Here is a 13,832-nt window from a genome sequence, read left to right on the forward strand (position 1 = left end):
ATCTTGCAAGGCACGTGACACAGTGCACAACAGTGAGTCTGCTCCCAAGTCGGGCCCTCATCCTCAATTTGCATCACAGCAGATCAATAGACATGATACTGGCACCACAGTGCTGTGGCCTGGAGGGAAATGTGGAAGTGAGTCAGTCTCCTGATGTGGTTTTTGGTGGTCCCCCATACTTGGCCCGTATGTGACTCTGGTGCAACTGCTCATCAACCAATGCCTGTTTGCCTACATTGCCAATCCAAGCCCTATATGGAATTCTTCCTGACTGGACTGACACGCATATGGCTCAGTGGAGTTCAGCCCCCCGTCTTGTGTGTCGGCCCAAGCTAAGCCAATTTCCACACTTACACACATGTTGTGTTTGTTCTGCAGTGGGTGGCCAGTCAGTTGTCTTTGGGTATCTTCCTCCATGTATTTCAACTATCTTTGAAGGGCATTGAGTAGCTGGTGTGTTTTGTTTCTTTCTCTATTGGCCCGGGACCTCATACATGTCCACTCTGCACTTTCCTTAGGTTTGGCAGTTAACGTTGCTGCCACAATGTGGGACTGGAGCTCATTAAAAATGCTTGTACCCCAAATGTGTGTGTTGATGCATTTTTGATGGTCACATGTCACATTGTCCCATTACAGGGCTAATCGGGCCACTGTCATCACCATTAGAACAGGTAAGTAATAAAACCACCAGTAACCACTGGTAAAGGCACCTAGCATAAACACATTATGCATCAATCACATTAGGCATAAACCACATTAGGTATTTATCCTAAATCAGATGCTCTGCTGCACTACCAGAGCATCACCCATCATGCCCCTCGTAGGCATAAACAACCTAACATCACCTAGCACAGGTATTAGGTAAACATTATTAGCAGTGGTGCAGTGCATCACTATCACTGCACACATGGGTACTCCACACAACACGTTATGCCAATACATAGGGGTGCCAATGCACAATCACTACACATCATTAGTAGGTCCGGTACTTCTGACCCTAGAATGACAGTGTCTCTCCACTCTACGTGGAGTATAGGGATCTCTGTTCCCCCTCTAACATGAGGCCTCCAAACTGGAATGCCCCTAATGTTGCAGCTGCCCGCAATCCGGCGGCGCAGCTGTGACAGAAATCCAACACCAACAGTGCCTTGCAGTCTCCTCTCACCAGGGCCTCTCCTGCCTAATCAGACTACAACACGTGGGCAATGTAGGTCCCCACAGTCTTCCTTGTGACAGTGCTGCACGTCTGGAGCCTTCTGCGGACTCTTGGACGGCAGATTGTGCCTCAGGCTGGCCCCTCTCCTGCACTGACTCAAAAATGGCAATGCCCCCACCACACAGCGACTGGAGCCACACTCGGCAGCCGCTTGTAGACACAAGGAGGGGCAGCGGTGTCCAGGTATCGTGGTCGCTGTGCCAATCCAGCTCACCTCTGTGTGGACATCAAGAAATGAGGGCAAGTCTCTGAAAGAGTTTGATCGGACTCCGTTAGACCGGGAAGGCCAGAGCGAATACTACCGGCTCCACTATTCTCCGGTGTGGTACCTCCTCCCTTGATAGGACCTTGCCCACAGCAGGGCTCGGTGACCACGCAGGGCTCTCCTTCTCATTACAGCAGGGAAACAGGGAGGATGCAGCAGTAGGGAGTTCGCATGGCTCCGGTCTGCCCTCTGGCCAACGTGCTGGGCTCTCTCCGGTACACGAGAGCCCCACCCACCTTCAGGCACAAACTGGCCTGACTTCCAACTCCAGCGCTGTGTCGTTTTTCCTGTTGGCCACACCACAGGTCAGGCTCTACCCGCCTGACTTCCTTGCTTCATGGAGCAATGTCTCCGCAACTTCTTGGCCCTCTCAGCAGCATCTAAAGCTGGGGGCACGATCCTTTGGCAGTCAAAAGATGGTTTTGTCACAGTGTGGACACACTCTATGCCCACCACACCTTTGAAGATTGAGCCCACTTCTTGGGCTCCTGTATAATGTTTTAAGTGCCCATCACGTGCTTCTCCGGTTCAGTCCCCACACCTTTCAACACATAAAAAAATAGGAGCGGGGGAAAACAGCGCTAACCCTGTCTCCCACTTCCAGACACAGCCAGGGAGCAGGGCGCGCTCCTTCCCAGGAAATGGCAAGGGCAGGGGACAGGGCCCAGGTAGGCCAGCTCACAGGGTCCCCTAGCAGAGGGCAGCCCATCCAGCCCCCTCAGTCAGCAACTGGGTCCCAAGGCTGTTCCTCCTGGTACCCACCAGTCCTACCTTCAGGTCTAAGTAAACACCGAGCACCCTTTCATGGGGTCACAGCCCCACTACTTATACAACACATGTCTTTTCAAGTGCACACCAACCCTTTTGTTGGTGTAGGCTCTGGCCCCAGACACACCACAGGGGGGGGGCGGAGCCAGCATTGTATAAGGCAGGCACAGACCTATTCAGGGTCGAGGGCTACTACTCCCACTAGTCCCAATGCAGATCAGCCTATTCAGCCTAGCGCTGACTCACCCAGCCCCTCTGGAGCTACTGCACCTCCCCAGCCTCGGTCACTTTAGAGCCAGACATGCATTACACAACAGGCAGGCACAAAGACACATAGCTCACAGAAATGACAACTTATAAAAGTAGCATTTCTAAAATAATAATAATAAATCTGTGCACACCATTACACAGCATTTATTACTACTATGCCAAACATACCAAACTTGATCACCCTACACCTCTCATATCAGGAATTACCACTGACACACATATCAGGGAATCCCCAATGCATTCCTATGAGACCGTAGCCTCACAGTAGTGAGAAACCAAAATGGCTGTTTGTCACTACCAGGACGTGCCACACAGTTAAGACACATGTCCTACCTTTTACCTACATTGCACCCTGCCCATAGGGCTAGCTAGGGCCTACCTTAGGGGTGACTGATATGTAGTAAAAGGAGAGTCACAGACGTGGCACCCTTTTTATGTGCCACGTCACAGCGGCAGTAAACTGCGCTCGCAGGCCCTGCAATGGCAGAGGCCTGAGACAGGTTTGAAAGGCTACTTTGGTGGGTGGCGCAATGAGCACTGCAAGCCAACCAGTAGCATTTAATTTACTGGACCCGGGTATATGAGATGCCACTTTACTAGTGCCTGATATGTAAATTAAATTCGCAAAACAGGTGTAGACCACTCTTACTATGTTTTACCATAGAGAGCACATGCACTGGACAGCAGTGATAAAGTGCCCAGAGTCCTAAAACCACCAACACCAGGTCAGAAAAAAGACTAGGAGGAAGGCAAAACGGGATGACCCTGTAAAAAGAGCAAAGTCCAACAGGCCATTTGACACACATCACTTTGTGTGAAAGGGGTGTGCAATGGTTGTTGCTGTGGGTGTGGGTGGATGTTGATGCTGACCAGATATACAAGGATGTGTAAATCTGAGGGAGTGCCAGAAACTAACCCCGTGCAATAGCATACGTTGGAATGGTGCAGTGAGGAGAAATCCTTTTATTTCTCCTCATTTTTTCTTTTTCTTTTTGTGCACATAGAAAGAGCAGAACACTGTTAATGATAATTTGTGTGCAGGAAGGTGTCCCTTCCTGCACATAAAAAGACATTAAATAATGACGATTTGCTACTTCTATTTGTGCTGCAGAATGCAGCACACATAAAAGTAACACATTGCCATTATTGATTGTTTATGTGCAAGAGGGTGTCAGCTCCTGCACATAAACAATCATTCCCTGTAAGGCCGGCAACCTTGCACCATAGTGCAATGGTGTCTACATTGGCGCTAGGCAGCTCATTTTAGAACCAGCACTAGGGAAAACACAAGGGTGCTCTGTATTGCTGTAAATATGGTGCTTTACTGCGTTTTGGAAATGTCAGAGCGCGGTTTGCCAAATATGGCTCAGCTCTGCACTCCAACATTTCCATGTAAAGATGCCCCTAAGAAAGTTTTGTGTATCATATCTGTTGTTATTTCCATGATAGTCTGTTATCTATGTTCACTTTCTGCAAAATGGTGTTCGGTTCATTTGAGGAAGGTGATTGTCACTAGGGGTGGGCGGGAAAACTTGTCGGCGAACGGGGGGATTCAGGTAAGGCGATCTCGCGCACGCGGGAATGTATTTGTTTACAGCGCGAGCAAGAAAAAAAAATCCGGTAAGATGCGGATTGCGGAAATTTTGACATTTTCGCGCTTTCCGCGGAACACGAAAATGTCAAATTATCGCAATTTCCGCGAGCGGAACGGAATTTTAGCCCAGGCCTAATTGTCACCAAAAGGTGTTGCGATTAAATGCACATTTGTAAACTTTCAGAGTGTGAGCCTTTTTTGCTTTGAAAGGTAGTACCAATATTTGGCAGGATCTGCACCCACCTACCCCACACCGATGCCACTGGTAACGAGCCCTGTTCTCAATTATTGATACTGTGCTTGTTCAAATTTGGGCTCGAGCCGCTCACTGTCAATATCGTCCTTGGTCGTTCGTGAGGTTGCCCACGCTCTCTGTATATGTCAGAGGACACAATGAAAAGTGCAGACTCCTGCTGATTATTATGGATGAATGAATATGCCATTCAGGTGCAAGCGGGTAAACCGGATTGTGGTTTTAGTGATGGATGAATGGGGCTACAGGAGCTTTGGGGCATGTATGAGATGGAAGCCGGCCCACAACAAGGATGAAACCGGATCATGGAGAGTGTGGTCAGCGAGCAAGAGGTGGCGAAGCACTGATCAGTGACGAACAGGTTATGGTGAACATAATGAATAGCAATACCTATCGGATACCACTAATATGAATCTAAAACAAAAATGAACACTGTTAGAAAGACATTTGTAAAAATAAATAAGTAACTGGTGGGAAATTTGGTCTTTAAAGAACTAAATACAAGTGCATAAGGTACCAAGAAGACTAATGATATTTATTGTTCCCACATACCAAAATCAGAATCCTAAACAGTTTAAAGAATGCACACAACTGAAGGTAAATACCAGCAGAAATATGATGGAGCCGTTAATTAAATATGAGGGGCATAAGTTTTCGGACAAAAAGCGGCGATAAATGTATCCCCTTATCAGCAAGGTCACGCTATCGCGTGAAACCTTGCCTTATCGCCATTTCCCTTAACGTCCATCTTTGCATCTCTAATGAGATGCAAAGTGGGCGTTCCTCTTTTAACTTTTGCAAAACGCTGTCACTTCACTCTCAAAGATGATCCATTGATTACAAATCAAAGACAAGAAGAGCAGTTCGTCGTGGAATTTAGATCTGAACTCAGTCATGACTCAGATCTGCTTAAATGCTTTTCGTGGGAGTCCCGTGCAACAGGCATTTTCTTTAGATGAGTTTCACCGGATGAATCAAGATAGTCAAATGACCAAAAGAAGAATACAAAAAGAAGAGGAACAGAGGGCGAGAGCAATACTGGGGCTGGAAATGCCTCCAATAGAACCTCAACACCACATGGGAAAAGCAGGTGCAATCGAAGGAGAAGATATAATAGAACATCAGGGCGAGAATAATCATACAGTAGTTTATCTATCGCCCCTTGTATTGACTGATTTCAAACAAATCTATCTTAGAATTGTGTTTGCTATTTGCCCTGATGCTCAACGGATTATAGTTTTATCAGGATTGACCTGTTTTTTCCTAATCTGTAAACTCAAGTTACTAAAAGCCTTCAAGTTATCTAAACATGCACCAGCCACAGACATTAATAGAACACCTGATACACCCACAGAACATTGCATAGGTTACATTGAAGGATTGCACTGGATAAAGACTATGAGACAGAAATGGATGACTGGGAAGATTTAATAAGCATTACATCTTGACAAGTGTAGCAAGAGTGGTATTAAACTCAAGTCCAAACATTGCCTTATCCTACCGAAAGACAATATTGATGTGTTTTGTGAATGGCTAACAAAAACATGCAAGAGATTATCATACATGCATGCAAGTCACCACAGGGTGAACTAAGTAAGTCACAGAAAAGAAGTATTAAGAATCTACTGGAACAACGTAGTATAGTTATTAAACCATCAGATCAGCGTGGCAATGTTTGTCCTGTGGGGCATAATGGAATGTATGGAAGAAGCATATCATCAACCAAAGTACTCAGGATGCTATTAAAACATTTAAGTATCAGAGTACAAAAATTCTATACACATGAACTATGATTGATATGGGAGTGGAGTAAAAAGTGCTTCCTAGACTACGATGAGCACCAATTTTTGAAGACAATGACATGCATTACTACTGTATTTTAAATCCTCTGTAAAGTACACAAACACTCCCGACAACCTCCAGGGAGACCCAGAGTAGCCTTAGTTGGTAGTCTCCTAGAACATACAGCCATTCCCCTGAACCACTTTATGTCATTATTTTTACTCTGCCTACCATAATGCAGTCGGAATAGCACAGTTTATTAAGAAATCAGGAATATTGACTGGGAACACATATTTTTGCTTATCATCCTAGATGTTACATAACTTTACGCGGAATCAACCCCAGCTATGCAAATTTTTTCTTGTACTGGTGGTCTGAACTTCTATCAACGAACCATTCACTGACCATCCACTAAACACATAGGGCCTGATTACGATGTCGGACAGACCTGATTCCGTCTGACATTGTTTGGGAACTGGGACCTACCTACCTCCTTTCAGCGGTCCCAACCCATCAATTAGGATGCAAATCCTATTCTTTACAATGGGAGTATGCATTCCGACTGGAATGCAGGCTCTCATTGTAAAGAGCTGAAGTGCAGTTCATCCCTGCACCCGGTGGCAGGCACTTCAAGGTGCCTGCCACAGGGTGCAGGGATCACCAGGGAGTCACTAATCCTCTGGAGGCCTTGCACCCATGGGGGCCCTGCTGGGCCCCCCAAAATGGGATTCCCACAGCCTTTCTGTGTCCGAAAGGCCAGCACAGAAAGAATGTGGGAATCTGCAATCGTAATCACTCGGGCGGACAGAGCTGCCCTTGGGATTGCAGGCCCCTTTCCGAATGTCAGATGGCGAGACCATCATAAGCCATTCGGAAATCCTGTTTGTGTTAATTTCCAACTGACTCCATCCAAATGGGTTGGTCGGAAATTAATCCAAACAGGCGATTACGATGGCCTAGGAGCGGTTCCAACTGGGGGAAGGATCCATTTCCTACGGCATCATATTCGAGCCCATAGTCATTTGGACTTGGTACATAGGTGACCTTTTTGTGTCCGGGAATGGAGAAAGGAAGCTGGAAGAAAAATCTGAGGCTCAATTGAAGAAAATTGAATCTATACCTTCACACATAAGACACATGACATAAAACATATGACTCAGAGATAGATTTTCTAGATATACATATGGAGATCTATCCTGGCAAATTAGAGACATGTTTACACTGTAAAGAGACAGCAGGGAAAAATATCCTTTACGTTACTAGCTGCCACCATACTAAGCTGAAGTGAAGCATTCCCTATGGGGAGTTCATAAAACAAAAAGGAATTTTAACACTGAGGTGGGATATATGGATGAGGAACAAGTCATCGTAGGAGGATTCTTAGAGAGGGGCTACCCGCTTGAAATTTTTAAACAGGCTACTCACTTGGTGAAGGATAAGTAAATAGAGGCACTGATATTTGGCCTAAGAAAGAACAAAATATAGAGGCTTATGTAATATTTATCACAACAGAAAATTATTAGGGCTACCGGTTTTATGGTAAAATTTAAGCTGCAATTGCTATATTCCTACATTTATTTAACCAACTAATGTTTACTCATATTTGAATGTCATGTGAGTTGTAGCCATTTGCAGTACAATGCAATAATCGGTATTCATTTGAATTGAAGAACAGTTTAAGCAGCTGTATTCCTGCAGTTATTTAAGCTTCATTAGCAAATAATGTATCTTTTTTTAACTCCCCTACCTGTCATTTTGCACAGCTATTGACCTCGCATGCATGATTGACATAAGTGAGAACCATTCAGCAGCACCTATTTTCTGTATTTTTCCATAATTAAAAAGGAATACAGACAGAAAAATAGATTGTTTTCTGTGTGTATTTATATGTACAAACCAGTATGAAATGTAAATCTGGGAGCCTTAATAATAATGCATCAGACCAACTATGTAATATTATATATATAATTCTATACACATAAACTATGATTGATATGGGAGTGGAGTAAAAAGTGCTTCCTAGACTACGATGAGCACCAATTTTTGAAGACAATGACATGCATCACTACTGTATTTTAAATCCTCTGTAAAGTACACAAACACTCCCGACAACCTCCAGGGAGACCCAGAGTAGCCTTAGTTGGTAGTCTCCTAGAACATACAGCCATTCCCCTGAACCATTTTATGTCATTATTTTTACTCTGCCTACCATAATGCAGTCGGAATAGCACAGTTTATTAAGAAATCAGGAATATTGACTGGGAACACATATTTTTGCTTATCATCCTAGATGTTACATCACTTTACGTGGAATCAACCCCAGCTATGCAAATTTTTTCTTCTACTGGTGGTCTGAACTTCTATCAATGAACCATTCACTGACCATCCACTAAACACATAGGGCCTGATTACGATGTCGGACAGACCTGATTCTGTCTGACATTGTTTGGGAACTGGGACCTACTTACCTCCTTTCAGCGGTCCCAACCCATCAATTAGGATGCAAATCCTATTCTTTACAATGGGAGTATGCATTCCGACTGGAATGCAGGCTCTCATTGTAAAGAGCTGAAGTGCAGTTCATCCCTGCACCCGGTGGCAGGCACTTCAAGGTGCCTGCCACAGGGTGCAGGGATCACCAGGGAGTCACTAATCCTCTGGAGGCCTTGCACCCATGGGGGCCCTGCTGGGCCCCCCAAAATGGGATTCCCACAGCCTTTCTGTGTCCGAAAGGCCAGCACAGAAAGAATGTGGGAATCTGCAATCGTAATCACTCGGGCGGACAGAGCTGCCCTTGGGATTGCAGGCCCCTTTCCGAATGTCAGATGGCGAGACCATCATAAGCCATTCGGAAATCCTGTTTGTGTTAATTTCCAACTGACTCCATCCAAATGGGTTGGTCGGAAATTAATCCAAACAGGAGATTACAATGCCCTAGGAGCGGTTCCAACTGGGGGAAGGATCCATTTCCTACGGCATCATATTCGAGCCCATAGTCATTTGGACTTGGTACATAGGTGACCTTTTTGTGTCCGGGAATGGAGAAAGGAAGCTGGAAGAAAAATCTGAGGCTCAATTGAAGAATATTGAATCTATACCTTCACACATAAGACACATGACATAAAACATATGACTCAGAGATAGATTTTCTAGATATACATGTGGAGATCTCTCCTGGCAAATTAGAGACATGTTTACACTGTAAAGAGACAGCAGGGAAAAATATCCTTTACGTTACTAGCTGCCACCATACTAAGCTGAAGTGAAGCATTCCCTATGGGGAGTTCATAAAACAAAAAGGAATTTTAACACTGAGGTGGGATATATGGATGAGGAACAAGTCATCGTAGGAGGATTCTTAGAGAGGGGCTACCCGCTTGAAATTTTTAAACAGGCTACTCACTTGGTGAAGGATAAGTAAATAGAGGCACTGATATTTGGCCTAAGAAAGAACAAAATATAGAGGCTTATGTAATATTTATCACAACAGAAAATTATTAGGGCTACCGGTTTTATGGTAAAATTTAAGCTGCAATTGCTATATTCCTACATTTATTTAACCAACTAATGTTTACTCATATTTGAATGTCATGTGAGTTGTAGCCATTTGCAGTACAATGCAATAATCGGTATTCATTTGAATTGAAGAACAGTTTAAGCAGCTGTATTCCTGCAGTTATTTAAGCTTCATTAGCAAATAATGTATCTTTTTTTAACTCCCCTACCTGTCATTCTGCACAGCTATTGACCTCGCATGCATGATTGACATAAGTGAGAACCATTCAGCAGCACCTATTTTCTGTATTTTTCCATAATTAAAAATGAATACAGACAGAAAAATAGATTGTTTTCTGTGTGTATTTATATGTACAAACCAGTATGAAATGTAAATCTGGGAGCCTTGATAATAATGCATCAGACCAACTATGTAGGATTATTAGTCCCCATAAGAATAGCCTCAAAGGAGAAAACATAATTCAAAGTACACTAGGCAAAAATATGTTGCTCACTCACCGTGAATCCAAATGACTGAATGATATATTGGTACTCAGTGGTCAGTGTTGAACAGTCTTGTAGGGCAATCTGGCAACGTCCAATGTGCTGGTCTGAAAGATCAGTGTATGGGCGGTTTTAAGCAGTTTGTGGGCCTGTTTTGTTGGACAGGTGGTGTCGTTTCTACTCTTCCTTTCTGTAAGATTACTACAAGAATTGCCTGCACCAAGCACATATACATGCAGTCTCCCATGCCTATCAAAATGCCCATACAGAATGTCTTACCAAGTTCAAAACTGGCCTGCTTCCCCATTTTTTGTCGAAGTCCGACCCTGATAGTGATTTGAGGGGCACTGAAATCTGACCATAGAAAAACAAAAACAGAAGGTGAAAAAAGATCAATCATCACATATAATATTGCATCAGGCCACATATGTAAGATTATCAATGCCCACTAGAATATTCAGAAAGGAGATAATATAATTGGCAGTAAACTAAACAAAAATATGTTGATCACTTACTGCAAATCCAAATCACTGAATGATATATTGGTACACAGTGGTTTGAGATGCCAAGGTGGGGAAAATTGAGTGAGTGCCATAAAAGAATTTGTAAAATGTGTAAATGTAGACCTTGCAAAGGCAGTAAGAACAACAAGCAATAGGAGAATGTATGCGGAGAGTGAATATTCATTAACAGAACTTTCATTTGTCATTTGTTTTTTTTGTTTATGTATTAGTCTAACCATATAACAGAAAGTATGATGATATCCCTATACCCAACCCCCCTGCGGGCAAACTACTCCCCACAAACAGCCAACCAGCCACACACCAACACAGAACATTTTCTTTTTCTAACATTTCTTTGGGGTACTGCAGAGCCACACAGGAAGTGCCATGCTGGCAGCCATGGGACTGAGGCAAACTTAATTTGTTTTATTTTTTGGCTCTTGGACCTCTCACAAGGGCTAGGGGGTCAGGGTATCCCTACCCTGGTCTCTTAAATCCTTATTTTTTTGTTTTTCAGGACTCAGGATCCACGTTTTAAAATGGCAGTCTCAACGTATCTAAAAGCATGCTGGCTGAATACAAATCTAGCTTTCTGCCAAAATGTAGTGTCATTCAGGTCAGCCATTTGGCTGGGGGTCTCTTCAGGTTTCCTATGGGAAATTGCATGGGGAAAACGCATTTTGGGATCCCCCATTCTTGATGAACCACAACCAGTTATAGATAACTGAAGTAACTATAACAAGCACTGCTTATTACCTCACATATAATATCACTCATGACCAGTAGCGGTACTTGGAGGGAGTGCCGTGGGGCGGTGAGGCAGGGCGGAGGAGATGCAGGGTGGGGTAGTAAACTCCGGCTCATGGCCGACCGGAGTAATGTAAATAAATAAATAAATAAAACAAATTTCATTGCCCACGAGTCGGAGTTTACTACCCCCAGCCTGCCCCTCCCCTCCCCCGCCCCGCCCCACCTGGTTCGCGGCACTCCCTCCACGAGCCGTTACTGCTCATGACATTATAACATCTGAAATACAATTGATGACAACACTGTGCATGTCAGTGGCACAACTTATAATTACTTCAGTTAACTGTAACAGGAGCATTTCAGTGGACTTTTGAGTTTAAAAAATAACATTTTAACTGACATTTCCACATACCTATAACGGTACTTTAACCATTTTTTTCAGTGAATATATATGTATATATATATATATATATATATATCAGAAACTTTGCTTTAACTTTTAAAATGATATTTAAAATGAAAAAGAATTTCAATTATTTACATGTTAAAGTAAATTAATATGTTGTTGATGGTGAAGCTTTTTTAATTACTGTTTAAAAAAGTTTTTTTTAAATTACATTAATATATTTCAATTATTTTCTATACACATTTCATTTGATGAATGAAAGTGCTACAACGTGTTATTGTAATAATTGTAGGTTAATAGTAAGTATTTATAATAAGTTTCATTTCTTTTTACATGAACATGTGTGTAATAAATGCTTCTAAAGAATAAAAAACATACATCATTTTCCCTATACTTTTTTCATATGTAGATCTCTGCCACGATGTCAAAGATCTGCACCTGACTGCGCAAAGGTGCTAGTAATGAATTTACACTTGCAATTCCTGTTGTAATAGATTACATGTAAGTCTATAGCTAAGTAGAAATGTACATCAGAAATGGAGCATAGCAAAAAAGGTTAGAGTTACACATCCTATCCTGGATAGTGAGGCAGGGAGCTTCACTATTAAAGTGAATAATAGCTACACGCTAAAGGGCATGCTAATCTACAGACCCCCAGGCCCTATAGCCAAGTTTGAGGAAAGTCTGGTTGAAGGCATTATGGAGACCGCTTTATGCAAAGACAAATTTTTGGTACTTGGAGACCTTAATTTACATCTTAATAACCCCTTAGACAGCGTTAGTAAGAATTTCAGTCAGGCATTAGGAGCCCTCCAACTGAATCAAATTGTTAGCGGTCCAACTCATCAGTTGGGTCACCTGCTGGATCCCATATTTGTCAACTGGGGGGAAGTAGAAGCCACGACCCCTATACCCATCCCCTGGTCGGATCACTATTTACTCCCTTTCACTATTCGTATTCCTGGAAGTAGACCCCCGCAGCCAACAGTATTGTATCACCTCAGGCGGAAATGGGCTACTTTCTCCCAGCCTAAATTCTGCGAGGCACTGACTAAAGGGGGGAGCCCTGGGGGGGATGACGCTGACACGGCCAATACTAATCTTTGCAAACGCATCAATGAGGCACTGGATTGTACAGCTCCTCTTCTAAAAACCAAATCTGGGGGCCGTGTTCAAAAAACTGCCCCATGGTTTAACGATGAATTAAGAGCCTTGAAAACCGCACTGAAGAGAACCGAAAGAGAATGGCGCAGGACTTTCTCCAAAGAATCTAGAGTCACCTACTTGACCGAGAGGCGACTTTACCATGGCCTAATTAGAAAGTCCAAAACAGCATACTATACGTCTAGAATCAGTGAAGCTGGTAATTCAATGAAAGAGCTGTTTTCGCTCTACAAAACTCTTTCAAGCGGAAAATCAGCCACTGTCCCAGACGATTGTTCCCCCCAATCGTGCAATAAAATCGCAGACTTTTTTTCAGAGAAAATAGCCAAAATCTGCTCGGCGTTCCCAACGCAGCCTATAACTGGGACAGAATTTGTCGAAAGCCCTAGGGAATGGGGAGATAGACACAGACTGACCCACTTTGTTATCCCGCCCCCAGAAGATCTCCTAAAAATTTGTAGATCCGTGAGGTCGGGTTCTCCACGGGACCCTACCACACCTAAATGTCTGGCAGATAGTCTGGTGGTATTAGAACCTTACATCAGACATCTATTAGACGTGTCTTTTAGTACCATGACAGTACCTAAAGACTGGAAAAAGGCGGTGGTTCTACCTCTAAGGAAGAAACCAACCATCAGTTTTGAGAAACTAGAGAACCTGCGTCGAATCTCACCATACCTGGCTAAAGTAGCCGAAAAAACGGTCAATCTGCAATTGATGGACTTCGTGGAAAAAGCTGCCTTATTACACGATACTCAATTCGGCTTCCGTCCCCGTCATTCTACAGAGTCTGCACTCCTAACAGCGGTGGAGACCCTACGTCAGGGGGCGGATGAGGGTCACACCATGGCCCTCATCCTATTGG

This window comes from Triturus cristatus, chromosome 8 (genome assembly GCF_964204655.1).
Source record: "Triturus cristatus chromosome 8, aTriCri1.1, whole genome shotgun sequence".
Taxonomy (NCBI): domain Eukaryota; kingdom Metazoa; phylum Chordata; class Amphibia; order Caudata; family Salamandridae; genus Triturus; species Triturus cristatus.